This window comes from Dendropsophus ebraccatus, chromosome 5 (genome assembly GCF_027789765.1).
Source record: "Dendropsophus ebraccatus isolate aDenEbr1 chromosome 5, aDenEbr1.pat, whole genome shotgun sequence".
Lineage (NCBI taxonomy): Eukaryota > Metazoa > Chordata > Amphibia > Anura > Hylidae > Dendropsophus > Dendropsophus ebraccatus.
Genome location: NC_091458.1, coordinates 16,172,290 through 16,190,106, shown reverse-complemented (window position 1 = coordinate 16,190,106; position 17,817 = coordinate 16,172,290). Strand labels below are relative to the sequence as shown.

The following is a 17,817-nucleotide window of genomic DNA, read 5'->3' as shown; positions in this document are numbered from 1 at the left end:
GAGCCTGTCACCCCGGCACGGGGGGTGACAGGTTCCCTTTAAGCTTTTGTAGGGTCATCCCCTGGACTATTGTGTGAATGGGGTCCTGTTCCAGGGTCTAATGAGAACTGCAATAATAAAGAGTGACATCTAGTGGAAAGTTGAGGTACAGCACACAGAGGTTCAGCTCTGTCTCAGGCTCTGTTCACACCGACATCATGACTCTGCCTTTCAGTTTTGCACCATTTTCCGGATCTCTGCTGACTGTGAATGAATCAAAACATTCTTATTCATAGCCAGTCTTAGATACAGTGCGGGAGATTTATCAAACATGGTGTAAAGTGAAACTGGCTCAGTTGCCCCTAGCAACCAATCAGATTCCACCTTTCATTCCTCACAGACTCTTTGGAAAATGAAAGGTGGAATCTGATTGGTTGCTAGGGGCAACAGAGCCAGTTTCACTTTACACCATGTTTGATAAATCTCCCCCCATGTTTGATAAATCTCCCCCAGTGTCTCTGAGAACAATGAATGTGGATATGATCTTGAACACAGTGAGGAATGGCAGCACACAGTGTAGATTCGTGTAACTTAGAGCCCTAAGTTACATAAATCCATCCAGATCATCTGACCCCCAGAGCTGACAATCCGTTTGCACTTCCTCGGTGTACCTGTAGGTGGCAGCTCAGCTGTGGATACCCCACCATGGACTGTTTATGGTACTTACAAGCAGTGACCTCCTCTCATTACAGCCCTGACCCCGGAGGCTCATGTCCTGCAGATTAAAGTTAGAGGTAAACAAATCTGGGGGGCGATCGACGCAGAAAATGAGGACCCCCACTGCTATAACTCGGACACGTAGAGGACGAGCACGTAGCAGAACCACCAACGACTCGCCCCTGACCTTCAAGGGCGCTGCAAATGAGGCGTAATCCCTGCACGGGGAAACGTTCTGCAGCTTTCTCATACACTTTGTGCTTTAATTTTAACCATTCTCAAGATGTCTGCTTGCTGTCAGTAAATGCCAACCTTCATAGTTGACTTACAGGATGGCGTCCAGATAGCTCTATGTGCAAAACTACAATTCCCATCATCTAAGCTTTGGCTGCCCAGGCATGATGGGAGTTGTAGTTTCACAACTACAACTGGCATTAGGAATGCTGCTCCACATAGGTCATTATACTGACAGCAAGCAGGGATCTTAAAGAATTTGAAGAAGTGATGCTAAAGTATATCAGAGTTTCACTTAAAGACTGGCAGGGCATGATGGGAGCTGTAGTTTTGCAACAACTGGAGAGTCAACAGGTTGGAAAATACTGCTGTAGAAGAATTAAACTATATAGATCTCCATTTACTGACTGCAAGCAGGGATCTTGAGGATTGTAAAGAAGTGATGTCTAAATGAGGTCTGTATGTCACTCTGTCAGGTTCTGGGAAAGCTGGGTGACAAGCAATATGGTCGCCATGACTTTTGGATATGCCATGGACATTTGCTTCCCCTTGAAACCACTCCAACAACAATAAACACAGACTGTGGGATGAAGGCACAGAACACACTTTTTGGTGTTATGATGGTCACAACTTTATTTTAAGAAGAACTCCGGGCTGGGGTTTTGGCGGGGGGGGGGAGTATGAAGGAATTAACATGCTCTCACCTCAGCCTGCTCAGCCAATCATCGGTCATAGCGGGGTCCCACCTCGGCTGCTGACTAGCTGAGCTGACCTCACACGTCACGTCCCAGGTCCCTACTCAGACCCAGAAGCGGCTAAGACCAGGGAACCGCAGCTGCGGGATACCTGCATCACTGCTGCAGCGGGAAGGAGAGAGCATGTGACTTCTTTCATCCTCCTCAGCACTCTGCAAAAAATCACAGCTCGGAGTTCTCCTTTAAATCACAGGACTAAAACAATCACAGGAATCAGGTGAAGTGCTAGGTTACTGGGATTCACGGATACCGCGCGACATACACCGGGCCAGACAGCAATAATGGGGCGGCACATTCTGGCTGCTATTCTAGCTGAGCCAGACTACTCTAAGGACACCAATGACCCTACTGAGGATCCATACTCCTGTGCTTAACCACCATGCCCGCCCCTGGATGACATAACTATTATGACATCCTTAAAGGGCTTGTCCAGCAAAACGCTTTTTCTTTCAAATCAACTAGTGTCAGAAAGTTATATAGATTTGTAATTTACTTCTATTAAAACATCTCAAATCTTCCCATACTTATCAGTTGCTGTATGTCCTACAGGAAATGTTTTATTTTTAGTCTGACACAGTGCTCTCTGCTAATCAACAAGAAATTCCCGACACTCACCAATCTTCTGCAGGGTGATTTATTCACATAAGTGCAAATACAGACAAACGGATAAAGAACGCGTTTCGGCGTGTAGCCTTTCTCAACAAGTCTGACTTGTTGAGAAAGGCTACACACCGAAACGCGTCCTTTATCCGTTTGTCTGTATTTGCACTTATGTGAATAAATCACCCTGCAGAAGATTGGTGAGTGTCGGGAATTTCTTGTTGATTACTGTGCTTTGGCCCGGGCACCACCTCGTGTCGGAGTGCCGACCACTACCAGTAACAAGTGCTCTCTGCTGACATCTCTGGCCGAGACAGGAACTTTGTCCCGGTTTTAAATATACAGTATATCCCCATAGAAAACCTCTCCTTCTCTGGACAGTTCCTGAGATGGCCAGAGATGTCAGCAGAGAGCACTGTGTCAGACTGAAAATAAAACAACACTTCCTGCAGGACATACAGCAGCTGATAAATACTGGAAGACTTGAGATTTTTTAATAGAAGTAAATTAAAAATCTATATAGCTTTCTGACACTAGTTGATTTGAAAGAAAAAACCCCTTTAAAATTAGTCCACCATAACTTGCCTAAAACTTCCACTTGACTCCTGAACCACCAAACCAAAGCTGTGACAGATAATAATAATACCGTAATATATATATATATATATATATATATATATATATATACATCTTTTATTTATTATTTTTCTTTCTTTCTCTTACACATATTTTTTACACACTTAAAGGGGTTATCCAGGTCTACAAAAACATGGCCACTTTTCCTCTTCTCTTGTCTGCAGTAGAGATGAGCGGACCGTCGGACTTTTGGTCCGAAAGCAGTTCACTCTCTCATCATGCCTTTGATCCCGGCCGTACACTTGCGCTCACGGGAATATGCGGCCAGGATATTCCAGGGAATCCCTGTTGAATTCCCTGGAATATCCTGGCCCATATTCGCGGGAGCGCAAGGATGCGGCCGGGATCAAAGGCATGATGAGAGAGCGCCAAAAGTCCGACTGTCCGCTCATCTCTAGTCTGCAGGTCAGGTGTGGTTTGCAATTAAGCTCCATTTACTTCAATGGAACTGAGTTCCAAATCCCACCCAAAATGGAGACAAGAGAGGGGAAAAGTGGCCATAACGCTAGATACATTTGCCTGTCAGGTGCTTCGAAAAGTTGGGTCCATATTCTGCGGAGTGTGGTGAGATACGCGGCACTCATCAAAGTCCTTTGTCCATCAGAGCAGAACACTAAATAATGATGTGATAGGATGTGAAATTCCCTATACTGTACATTATGACGACCCGCCGAGTATATAGTCTGTGCAAGATACTGTATACATGCTGCTTAAAGGGCAACTCCAGAGCCTCATCACATCCTTGTTATTACAGAGCTTCCTAGTGCATGAATAGAATGCAAGAACCACAGTGAAGACTGACACATAGCTAGATCTGTTTGGGGATATGTAAAACTCTAGCAATATATAATCTATAACCGAAGTTTGAGATTGTAAAATGGGAAAGTCAACATTTATAGTTTTACTTCTGAATTTTTGAATTTTAAAGAGGTTTAAAGTTAGAAAAACAGCACCACCCCTGTCCATGTACTTCAATGGGACTGAGCTGCAATACCACACACAACCTGAGCACTACAGTGGTGCTGTTTCAGGAAGAAAGCAGCTAAATTTTTCTAATCCTGGATAACCCCCTTTAAGAATCTATAGTTTATTAATGGAGCCTGATGGACAATGAATGTGCAGGGAATCGGAAGATTTTGGGTGGGGTTGAAGAGATCGAGCCAGTGGTGGGAATAGAATAGTGAAGGGGTTAATGGAGACTCTGGGAGCAGTTTCCCAGCCCCTTTCCACAGATCCTCACACAATCTGGGAGCCGGAGGGTCTTTATAATCAACCGCAGAGGACAAGATGTCCCGGAGTTGCCATAAAAATCATCTGACGCTGTCTATATATATATAGATCTACTATTTTTAAAGAAGCAGAACCAGCAATTCTTTGTTTATTTCTATGTTGCAATATTGGTAACATTATGGTGGAGCTGTATCGGCCCACAGATGGTGAGAGATCAGCCGATCGATTAGCTACAAATCAGATTCCATCCAAATGTCACCAAAAGTTTAGATTAGTGAGAAACTTATTGTGACTTATTTTGGGTGATTTCTCCCATATGAGAGACAGGAGTCCTGTACAAAGCAATGACCATGAGCCACCACCCAGTGTATAGGAGCAGGGACACCGCTTAGTGTAATGCATAGGAGCAGGGACACCGCTCAGTGTAATGCATAGGAACAGGGACACCGCTCAGTGTAATGCATAGGAACAGGGACACCGCTCAGTGTAATGCATAGGAACAGGGACACCGCTTAGTGTAATGTATAGGAGCAAATACAATACTCAGTGTAATGCATAGCAGCAGAGACACCACTTAGTGTAATGCATAGGAGCAGGAACACCACTCAGTGTAATGTATAGGAGCAGGGACACCACTCTTGGTAATGCATAGGAGCAGGGACACCGCTCAGTGTAACGCATAGGAGCAGGAACACCACTTAGTGTAATGCATAGGAGCAGGGACACCGCTCAGTGTAATGCATAGGAACAGGGACACCGCTCAGTGTAATGCATAGGAACAGGGACACCGCTCAGTGTAATGCATAGGAACAGGGACACCACTCAGTGTAATGCATAGGAACAGGGACACCGCTCAGTGTAATGCATAGGAGCAGGGACAACGCTCAGTGTAATGCATAGGAGCAAGGACACCGCTCAGTGTAATGCATAGGAGCAAATATAATACTCAGTGTAATGCATAGGAGCAAATATAATACTCAGTGTAATGCATAGGAGCAGGGAAACCACTTAGTGTAATGCATAGGAGCAGGGACACCACTTAGTGTAATGCATAGGAGCAGGGACACCACTCTTGGTAATGCATAGGAGCAGGGACACCGCTCAGTGTAACGCATAGGAGCAGGAACACCACTTAGTGTAATGCATAGGAGCAGGACACCGCTCAGTGTAATGCATAGGAACAGGGACACCGCTCAGTGTAATGCATAGGAACAGGGACACCGCTCAGTGTAATGCATAGGAACAGAGACACCGCTCACTGTAATGCATAGGAACAGGGAAACCGCTCAGTGTAATGCATAGGAACAGGGACACCGCTCAGTGTAATGCATAGGAGCAGGGACACCGCTCAGTGTAATGCATAGGAACAGGGACACCGCTCAGTGTAATGCATAGGAACAGGGACACCGCTCAGTGTAATGCATAGGAACAGGGACACCGCTCAGTGTAATGCATAGGAACAGGGAAACCGCTCAGTGTAATGCATAGGAGCAGGGACACCGCTCAGTGTAATGCATAGGAGCAGGGACACCGCTCAGTGTAATGCATAGGAGCAAATACAATACTCAGTGTAATGCATAGGAGAAGGGACACCACTTAGTGTAATGCATTGGAGCAGGGACAATTCTCAGTGTAATGTATAGGAACAGGGACACCACTTATTGAAAAGTATAGGAACCGGGACACTACTCATAGCAATGTATAGGAGCAGGAACACCACTCATGGGTATGTATACAAACAGGGTCACTGCTCAACTTCTTTGAATATTTTCCATAGATTTTGCTTTGGGGCAGGTCTATCACAGAGATATTAAACAGGCAGTACACTCCGGGCCCCACACGCACATATCCACCAGGATACAACATTACATAATAGAAACCAGGGACTGGTGGAGAAGAGATCACACAATGAGAGGCAACGACTGCTTCAGTTTGGATGCCATATATTAGGCCGTATTCCGGTTGTTCAGCTTCCTCCTCTAAACGCTGTAAATTGTGTCAAACATTAGCATTCATGTACTATATATACTGTACAGGGGCTGCAATCATTTATCAGAATATTCCACAGCTTTATAGACATTTCTCAGAGATCTCCCTCACTGAGGATAAAGAGGACGACTAAACAGAAACTGTTGCCAAATCCCAATCACATCAGAGAGGAAACAGAAAGCACTTAGTCCTATAATACTGCTTCTATGTATAAGAATATAATTACTATAATACTGCTCCTATATACAGGAATATAACTACTATAATACTGCTCCTATATACAGGAATATACCTACTATAATACTGCCCCCTATATACAAGAATATAACTATTATAATACTGCTATATACAAGAATATAACTACTATAATACTGCTCCTATATACAGGACTATAACTACTATAATACTGTCCCTATATACAGGAATATAACTACTATAATACTGCTCCTATATACAAGAATATAACTACTATAATACTGCTCCTATATACAAGAATATAACTACTATAATACTGCTCCTATATACAGGACTATAACTACTATAATACTGCTCCTATATACAAGAATATAACTACTATAATACTGTCCCTATATACAGGACTATAACTACTATAATACTGCTCCTATATACAGGAATATAACTACTATAATACTGCTCCTATATACAGGAATATAACTACTATAATACTGCTCCTATATACAGGAATATAACTACTATAATACTGCTCCTATATACAGGAATATAACTACTATAATACTGCTCCTATATACAGGAATATAACTACTATACTACTGTTCCTATATACAGGAATATAACTACTATAATACTGCTCCTATATACAGGAATATAACTACTATAATACTGCTCCTATATACAAGAATATAACTACTATAATACTGCTCCTATATACAGGAATATAACTACTATAATACTGCTCCTATATACAGGAATATAACTACTATAATACTGCTCCTATATACAGGAATATAACTACTATAATACTGCTCCTATATACAGGACTATAACTACTATAATACTGCTCCTATATACAAGAATATAACTACTATAATACTGCCCTCTGTATACAACAGCTTTTGTTACTTGGTCAGTACCTCTCTAAAAGGTTGCCATCATTTTTTGCACTGTCATGGAAACATAATGTATAGTGATGGACTTATAGGGCATCAGTTACTGTACACATTATACGGGTACATTTTGTTGATAGTGTCGTCATTATTTATACATAGACCATCCGTAGTTGGTGAGTCACAGTCAATGTTCTCTATAACAGAATGTACAGAAGGTGTAATGGAATGTCTAAAATATGAGCGGAGTATCAGGAAGGATCTACCCCCCACAATGTAACTGCTGGTAACCAGGAATGACTGGAAGTGTTGTCATAGAACCGCTGAATGATTATAGTTAGTGCCACCCTATCCTCCTGTGTTGAGAAGGAGATCTTGTCAAAGGGCCAAGAAGACCAACTAAGACGTGTAAAATGTTATGGGTCTGAGGACCAGGGGGAGGCGCTGTGACCACCATCAATTCGAGAAAAGATTTCACAGAGGCCCGACCAAAAATTACACCAAGAACTTGGGCCGGCCTAACTCTTCGCTATACACTCTTTTAGCATGCCTATGCCAATAGTTTTGTGTCACAGACTGTACAAATATATATAGTATAAGTATATGATGCCCAAATATACATTGGCCAAATAACACTTCCAGTTGCCAACGTAATACAGTGCTGCCATCATACAGTGCAAAAATAATATACTATACAATACCTGACTAGCAGTACCGCGCAGTGCTGTACTATCCCACAGTGCAGAAATAATACCGCCAAACACAGCTCAATAACTCAACAACAATGCAAAATAATACAGGTATACAACATGAGATACCTGGTATACCACACCTAGGTGGGGATTCAGGGCAGTTGGGCCCCCTGTCCACTGGGGAGAGGGGCCGAACTGCCATGAAGCTGCATCTAGGTGACACTGTCCACCATACAGAACCACGCATAGTAAAGGGGTGACAGTATCACTTTAACCATACTAGTTCCGCACCGCAAAGGCCAACTCTGCCGAGAAGGTCGATTTAGTATTCCCCCAAAAAATTTTACTAAAACTTTTTAAATTTGTTTGTTTGTTTAGGTGGTCATTTACTATCTTTCTCTCCTTAAAGAAAATACCACACACGTTTTATCGATCAACGTTCAAGTCAAGGGTCACGTCATCGGCTCGGAAAAGCGGCCTATGTACAGTAACCACCGGAACGTGCAAAGTTTGCTCTACAAAGAGTCTTGACTGCATCCCAGCCCAGGGGGAAGTGTTACATTCCCGGCTCAACATCTGGCTAAAGAGAAGATGACAAAGCGCATGGGGAATAATATCCGAGAAGAGCGGCCATAAATCATTCAGCTGTAAGGAACATCAAGAAAAAGGGTTTCTTCACTCCCCAACTAAGGACTTACAGGAAATTCCTGGCGTGTTTCATCGCTGTGTCCTATTTTTAGGAGAGGTAAAAAAAAAATTTGTTTAGAATTTTTTTTATATTTAGAATACGTTTTCACTGGCTCCAAATGTAATATCTCCTATAACGTGATTAATGAAGCCCGGCCACCTCTGTCTGCTTTTCCTCTGTTGTAGCATAGAAAAAAGAGAAAAGGTATGGATTCCTTCAGAGGACTAACACTAGCTATAGCAGTACGGATCATTAGGATCACAACAAGTCATCACAAGCCCAGACAGTAATACAGTTAACTATTAGCAGCAAGGGAGTCCAGTACATAGACTTTAAAATACCTACCTGACTTATTTAGCTGCTTGTGGGTGGTCCTAGTGCTGGCCACACCCATGAGCAACTATCAGCACATAAATAACTGATTATTGACTAAAGTTTGTGTATTGATGCTATTGAACACAGTGGATCCCATCTCTGTTAGTCCATCTTGTGTCATATGACAGAAAGAAAGAGGAAATAAATAGAAATTCCATTACCTAAAATAGGAGGTTACTGGAGAGGACACATACAAGTCATGTAAATGAGGCTTTTTGGGGACATAAGTAATTACATGGCCTGATAACAATACAATTAATGGATTTGACCTGCATCAGCAAGGGAGTCTAGATAAAAGAACCATAGCATTACCTACTTGATTTAATTGGCTGCTTTTGGGTGGTCCTAGTGTTGGGCACACCCATGAGCAGCTTAGTCCAGGAATCACTGATAAATTACTATTACTATCAATGCTATTGAACACAGTAGAGGCTATCTCAGTTTACTCCTCCCATGTCATAAAGAATAGGAAGGGGGTACAAAATCCCAATACCTAAAATAGTAGGTTCCTGAGGGGACACATTCTAGCCATGTAAAAGAGGATTTTTAGAGGAATAACAAGTAATCACAGAGTTAGAAAGACCCACAAGTGGTAGGTTCCCACCAAGGGAGCGAGGAAGTCCAGAACATAGAACATATACAATATATACATAGAACCATAGCAATATGTAAATGACCTTCTAAATTGGCTGCTTGTGGGTGGTCCTAGTGCTAACCACACCCATGAGCAGCTACCAGCACAGAAACCTCTAATAATTTGCTAATTAAATGGTGTCTATTGATGCTATTGGACCTTAACTATGGATGATAGGACTTAGGAACACTGCCCTACATGTCTCCTTTCTTTTTTTCTGTCTTCCAGAAGTATTGTTCTGTCTCTGACACCTTTTTGGAGTTGCATTAAAATGTGAAGGGGCCAAAATGTATAAGAGGTCTCTTCTAACTTCCCCTAAGTATAGGACACCTTTGACGCGTCATAGATTCCACTGACGGGAGTTCTTTTATGAGAACTATGTGGAAGGACTCCGGACTCCGAACTGGACATGTGTAAAAATAAAAACACAGCTGTTTGTGTGAGAACTTTTTTTCTGCTTTTATCATCATTCGCCCCCTGGGAGCCCGAAAACCCTTAATTACTCAGTGGTCTGCTATGTAAATGGTCCAGTATGAGAAGACACGGGAGGGGGGGGGGAATCCGTCATGGCTGTCCTGAGGGTCCCACAAAGTGTCAACAATTGGAATATGGAAAACACAGAGAAAACAGCGCTTTATGGTGCAGAATCATCAAAACACAGGAGTTTAAAGGGGTTATCCAGCGGTACAAAAACATGGCCACTTTCTTCCAGAGACAGCCTCGCTCTTGTCTCCAGCTTGGGCGGGTTTTGCGGCTCAGTTCCATTGAAGTGAATGGAGCTTAATTGCAAACCACACCTGCACTGGAGACAAGAGTCTTGTTGTCTCTGAAAGAAAGTGGCCATGTTTTTATAGCGCTGGATAACCCCTTTAACAGTGGATTCCCTCACCTGATCTGGTTGTGCAAGACTGAGGCACAACTCTCTAAGGGTTAAGAGGGAGACACACTGATGCGCAGCCTTTCCTTTATACACATGCCGGGGCAGATAGACAGATGCAGCCCCCCACCCCTCGAAAAAGACAGGTTCAACAGTTGTGGCCAACTCTAATAGAATATGCGAGTATATTGCTTATAAAAGATTCTTGAAAAATTTATTAAAACAATAAAAAAATTATACAGCACAACGTGTTTCCAGGCCGACTGGCCTCTTCATCAGGTGCATAATTATACACCTTATGAAGAGGTCAGTCCAGCCTGGAAACACGTTGTGCTGTATCATTTTTTATTGTTTTAATAAATTTTTCAAAAATCCTTCATAAGCTATATACTCACGTATTCTATTGGAGTTGGCACCCCCTGTTGAACATTTGGAATAATCCAATTTGAATTAGAATTTTTTTTCTTAAAATCTTAAATTCCATCTAGCACGTAAAGCTATTGCAAGGCCTGGGTGACTCTCATACTAGCTGGTACTGTAGGAATAATATGAGAAGCTGGCTTCCTTTCTCCTCTGAGGATGATAGGAGCAGTACTCCGGATGATGCTCCAGACCAGGTCACCTCTCTGCCGCCACTCTTCATGCCCATCTTTAGTATTTTCTAGGCTCTTCTTGAAGGGACAGACAACCTTCCCTGCAGCTTCAGACTAATCTCCCACCACAACTGCACAGGGCTAAATTGGTAATTGATAGGTAGAGTGAGATGTGGGCAGGAGGAATGGCGTGAATGCACTGATCTATGGAGAAGTGATTCATAGTGTGCCAGAACCCAAAGTCCTCAGCTCCCCGGGCGTAAATCTCCTCTCCAGCCTCATAAATAGGCGGCCAACAAAATGGGGGACATTTATTAAAGGTGCACCCCAGGCGTATGCTACAAAAAAAGATGCAGATTGTTGCCTTTTCCGTGACGTACACCAGCTGTAAGGCCTGCTCGCTGGTGGCAGTATTATACGACACTCGGGGTACAGGATGATGACCCTGACACTTGGGGTACAGGATAGTGACACGCTGACACTTGGGATACAGGACAAGGACACTTGGGGTACAGGATAATGACATTGACACTTGGGGTACAGGATAGTGACACAATGACACTTGGGGTACAGGATAAGGACACTTGGGGTACAGGATAAGGACACGCTAACACTTGGGGTACAGGATAAGGACAGGCTAACACTTGGGGTACAGGATAGTGACATGCTGACACTTGGGGTACTGGATAGTGACACGCTGACACTTGGGGTACAGGATGACATGCTGACACGGGGTACAGGATAGTGACATGCTGACACGGGGTACAGGATAGTGACATGCTGACACTTGGGGTACAGGATGATGACACTTGGGGAACAGGATAATACTCTGACACTTGGGGTACAGGATAGTGACACGCTGACACTCGGGGTACAGGATAATGACACGCTGACACTTGGGGTACAGGATAGTGACATGCTGACACTTGGGGTACAGGATAAGGACATGCAGACACTTGGGGTACAGGATAGTGACACGCTGACACTTGGGGTACAGGATGATGACACTTGGGGTACAGGATAATACGCTGACACTTTGGGTACAGGATAGTGACACGCTGACACTTGGGGTACAGGATAATGACACTGACACTTGGGGTACAGTATAATGACACTTGGGGTACAGGATAGTAACACGCTGACACTTGGGGTACAGGATAATGACACTGACACTTGGGGTACAGGATAATGACACTGATACTTGGGGTACAGGATAGCAGACCCTCCTCCCCCTCATTGTTGTCTCTTTTTGGGGGATGCTGCCGCCGGGAGGTGTAACTATGTCTGCAGGGGCCAAGCCGTGCGCCTATAAACCTGTTAATATGTGACATGGAGTGAGAAGTGTTCTGTATACACAAACACAAGGAAACTCCAAGGAGACGGCTGCTCAGCCCATATCAGCAGGAAGGAAGGGAAGATATTAGGATTGTACAGACTGGAGGATCCGGCGGCCGCAGCCTCATCTCTCTGAGAACACGCAGTGCACCACCCCGGTACTGAAGGGGCAACGTGTCTCCTTAAGGAGATCACCAGTAGGTGTATAAAGACTTAGGGTACGTTCACACTGAGGAGAACAGGCGGAAGTTCTGAGGGAATCCCTGACGCATACTCAGTGTATTAATGTTATGTATAGGGCGTCTCCGCTCTCCTCTCAAAGAGAGCCGCGTAGAGCGGAGGCGGGATTCCGCTTTGAAATTTCTGCCTGTTTTCCTCAGTGTGAACTTATTCTTAGGGTATGTGCACAGGTAGGAATCCGGGCATATCACCTGCCACCGATTCTGCAGCTCACCCCCGTGTGTGAACACTGTCTAACAATACGGTCGCCTCTCCCTTACCGTCTTAACACATTATATAGGCTGTGTTCACACTAGCATAATATAGTTGCATCTGTCTTCATTCGTATTATGGCTGCCAGTCTGGACCGGACTGTGATGACGGGACCTGCAGCCATCATACGGACATGAAAACGCCTCCATATGCTGCTAGTGTGAACACATCCATCATCCCGTCGCTCATTACATCCGACCGCCGGATCAGATTGCACTTTAGGGGTCTCCATGGCAACTGGCAACTTTCCTGGCGAGTCTCCAGTTGAGGGGGTAACATCGCCTGTAACCGAGGGCCCCAAAAAGGGGGCGGAAAAGCCTTCCACCACAGGCGTATAGTATATACAGGCCCCGGCCATTACCTCATTGCCCTTCTGGGTTTTACCCCCCGTTCCACCGCTTCTATTTTCATGACCTCTCCCCTCGATTCAATACAAAAAAAAAATCTGCTGCTTTCAGCCCATTACATTCCGTGTCAGCGCCACTCGCATTCTTGGCCGGAGATGGAGATGAAGTGATTTCATATTTGAGTTTGCTGGGGGTCTGTACCCGAGAGATCTCCGGCCCACCGCACTGCATCTAATTCCTTTCATGCATTCCTCAGCCTGCGAGATGCCGGCCTGTCACACTCAGCCGCACATGGGTGAGGGGGCAGCCGAGGAAACTGCCGCCATCCCCGCACCTGGGGGCCTGACAATAACACCACACTGTGCGCTCAGGTCACACCCCTCCACTAATTAGGTGCTGTATGGTAGTATTATGTGTGACGGGTGGCGGCATTCTGTGGGAAACATATGGCAGAATGATAGTAATATTTACAGAGTGTGGTGGTATTATCGATACACTATTTGGCAGTATTATTCAGAAAGAGAGTGGTGGTATTATCTATACACTATTTGGCAGTATTATTTAGATAGCGTGTGGCGGTATTATCTATGCACTGTTTGGCAGTATTATTTAGAAAGAGAGTGGTGGTATTATCTATACACTGTTTGGCAGTATTATTTAGATAGAGTGTGGTGGTATTATTTATACACTAGTTGGCAGTATTATTTAGAGTGTGGTGGTATTATCTATACACTATTTGGCAGTATTATTTAGATAGCGTGTGGCGGTATTATCTATGCACTGTTTGGCAGTATTATTCAGAAAGAGAGTGGTGGTATTATCTATACACTATTTGGCAGTATTATTTAGATAGCGTGTGGTGGTATTATCTATACACTAGTTGGCAGTATTATTTAGATAGCGTGTGGTGGTATTATCTATACACTAGTTGGCAGTATTATTTAGATAGAGTGTGGTGGTATTATCTATACACTAGTTGGCAGTATTATTTAGATAGAGTGTGGTGGTATTATCTATACACTAGTTGGCAGTATTATTTAGATAGCGTGTGTCGGTATTAGCTACTGTATACACTAGTTGGCAGTATTATTTAGATAGCGTGTGGTGGTATTATCTATACACTAGTTGGCAGTATTATTTAGATAGAGTGTGGTGGTATTATCTATACACTAGTTGGCAGTATTATTTAGATAGAGTGTGGTGGTATTATCTATACACTAGTTGGCAGTATTATTTAGATAGCGTGTGTCGGTATTAGCTACTGTATACACTAGTTGGCAGTATTATTTAGATAGCGTGTGGTGGTATTATCTATACACTAGTTGGCAGTATTATTTAGATAGAGTGTGGTGGTATTATCTATACACTAGTTGGCAGTATTATTTAGATAGAGTGTGGTGGTATTATCTATACACTAGTTGGCAGTATTATTTAGATAGCGTGTGTCGGTATTAGCTACTGTATACACTAGTTGGCAGTATTATTTAGATAGAGTGTGATGGTATTATCTATACACTATTTGGTAGTATTATTTAGATAGAGTGTGGTGGTGGTATTATCTATATACTAGTTGGCAGTATTATTTTAAAAGAGTGTGGTGGTATTATCTATACACTATTTGGCAGTATTATTCAGCTACAGTGTGGTGGTATTATCTATACACTATTTGGCACTATTTTGGGAAAGGGTGACTCTACTGGATAGGAAAAATGGCAGCAATATATATATTTTATTATAATAATGTATTGGGGTACAGGATAGTGTATTATAATTTCGATATGGTGTGATGGTATGTTTTTACACTGTATGACAGTATTATTTAGACAGTACTTGCAGGTTTTTTTGAGCATGGTGGTAGTATTAATGTATTATTTGGCATTATAAGTTGGGAAAAGGTGAATGTATTATGATAATAATAATAATAATAATAATAATAATAATAATAATACGGTATCATAATACAATCACCTTTTCCCAACTTATAATGCCAAATAATGCATTAATACTACCACCATGCTCAAAAAACCTGCAAGTACTGTCTAAATAATACTGTCATACAGTGTAAAAACATACCATCACACAATAGCCCAATAATAATAACTATAATAATACTATAATATTATAATACCGTAACACAATCACTCTTTCACAAATAATACTGCCAAATAGTGCATAGACCATCACACAATATCTAAATAATACTGTCATACAGTGCTTATATAATACTGCCATATATTTCCCACACTATACTACCAACAATCTTAAATAAAACTGCAAATGCTGTCTCAATAATACCATCATACAATGTTGAAAAATACAATCATATACAGTACCTACATAACACTATGATATATTTCCAATACAGTACGGTCACCCATTCCCAAATAGTACTGCCAAACAATGCATTGATAATACCATACTCTATATAATAGTACTATCATACAGTGCCTATATTAATGCTTCCGTATATTTCCTACACAATGCTGGCACCATGCTCAAATAAATCTGCTGTTACTGTCTAAATAATATCATCAAACAATGCTGAAAAATACCATCACACAATATTCAAATACTTTAATATTACTACTACTACTACTACTACTACTACTACTACTACTACTAATAATAATAATAATAATATTAGCAGTTTTGCAGTTTTATTTGCAGTTTTATTTAAAGCGCAACTATAATTTCAGTAGCCAAAAAATGAAATTCCTCAAATAAAAAGTGTTACGTGTTACCTTTTAGAAAGAGCCCTAAACTGTGTTGATAGCGTGTACGCTCGCTGAGATATCCCCAGTTGTTTGGCTCAGAGGAATAAATGAATTTTTCTCCTGGCTGAGAGAAAGTGTGCGTGGCCTATCCCTCATCTCCCTGGGTGACAGAAAGTGGGCGTGGCCTATCCCTCATCTCCCTGGCTGCGTCCTTCCATTCACTGAGCAGCACCTTAGCAGATGTATCACATAGCAGGATCAGATAGCGCCCCAGCATACAGTATCACAATGTAAGATTAGATACAGAGCCCCAGCAGATGGTATCACACACAGTGGGATTAGATACAGTCATCTGCTCTCATTACACTGTAGGATAATGCCAGCCATGGAGGTGGGGGCACCTGCTGCAGACATCTGATAGTGAATGTTATATGTACTATGGAAGGACTACAGCTGTGTTGTGCTGGGACTTGTAGTCCTCCCCTCAGTGACTCACCCACTCTCCCTCATGCAGCACATTGGAGTCATGGCTGGGATGTCCCTCTTTGTTGAAGCACTGAGTACTTGTCCCTCCATCCAGCTCTTCCCCTGCGCTGCTCCTCACACACAACACCCTCAGCTCTGCCATGTGATCTCTGTGAGGGGAGGGGGGAGAGCGTGCTGCTAGGAGGGGGGAGGAGGGTTTGTTTATGTCTGTGTCAGGGCTGTTATCTGATGCTGCTGTCAGAGTCTGTACACTCAGGACGGATCTGCAGGGAGGGGGCGTGTCCAGCAGGAATGCAGAAATAAGTCAGAGCCAGAGAGGGCTATAAGGGCATAATCAGCCTTATGTATTTAAAAAAACTGTTCATTTTAGGTTATTAATGCATATTGCAAAAAGTCTTATCATGACCTAAGCTAACTAAAACTGAAAGGTCAAAATATTTTATAGTTGCGCTTTAAGATTGTTGGTAGTATAGTGTGGGAAATATATGGCAGTATTATATAAGCACTGTATTACAGTATTATTTAGATATTGTGTGATGGTCTATGCACTATTTGGCAGTATTATTTGTGAAAGAGTGATTGTGTTACGGTATTATAATATTATATTTATTATTGGGCTATTATATATTATTATTGGGCTATTGTGTGATGGTATTTTTTAGACAGACAGTAACTGCAGTTTTGTTTTAACATGGTGGCAGCATTGTGCAGGAAATATATAGAAGCATTATATAGGCACAGAATGGTAGTATTTATGTTAATACTGTCTGGCATTATTTAGGCATTGTATTATTCAGTGAACGGCACTTTTATTTGGCAGTATTTTATGAATATGAGTATATGGCAATATTTTATAGGCACTGTATGGTAATGTTATTTGGATATTTTGTGATGGTATTATCTAGGCATTGTTTGGCAGTATTACATAAGCACAGAACGGTAGTTTTATTCAGAAATTGGAGTGGTAGTATTATATGGGAAATATACGGTAATTTTATATAGGTACTGCAGTGTAGTATTCAGATATTGTGTGATGGTATTTTTTAAGCATTGTATGATGGTATTATTGAAACAGGAATTGCAGTTTTTTTTGGTTACAGTACTGTGTGAGAAATTATTATATAATTATTACATATGCACAGTAGTACTATAGTACTATTTTAGATATGTGATGGCACTTTGAAGAATTGAAGAAAGAATTGACAAAGAATGGCACTTTTATTTCGGTGTAGGAGGCAGCACTGTGTAAAAATATATGGCAGTGCTATATAGGCACTGTGCGGTAGTATTTTTATATTCTATAGTGGTATAATTCAGAAACTTAGTTTGTAAGGCAGAAAAAAAGACATTCTGTAGTGT

The 17,817-nt window shown here is 42.2% G+C and overlaps 1 protein-coding gene and 1 long non-coding RNA gene across 3 annotated transcripts in view; one reads left to right on the top strand and one right to left on the bottom strand.

Annotated features, from left to right (window-relative positions):
- The window catches only part of ARHGEF17 (Rho guanine nucleotide exchange factor 17), a 155,014-nt gene that overhangs the window by 74,591 nt on the left and 62,606 nt on the right, over positions 1-17,817 (bottom strand). The gene's annotated exons all lie outside the window — the stretch shown is intronic.
- LOC138792305 (uncharacterized) lies at positions 472-10,018 on the top strand. Its single transcript, XR_011363116.1, has 3 exons — positions 472-773; positions 8,296-8,662; positions 9,843-10,018. It is a non-coding gene; the product is annotated as an uncharacterized lncRNA (long non-coding RNA).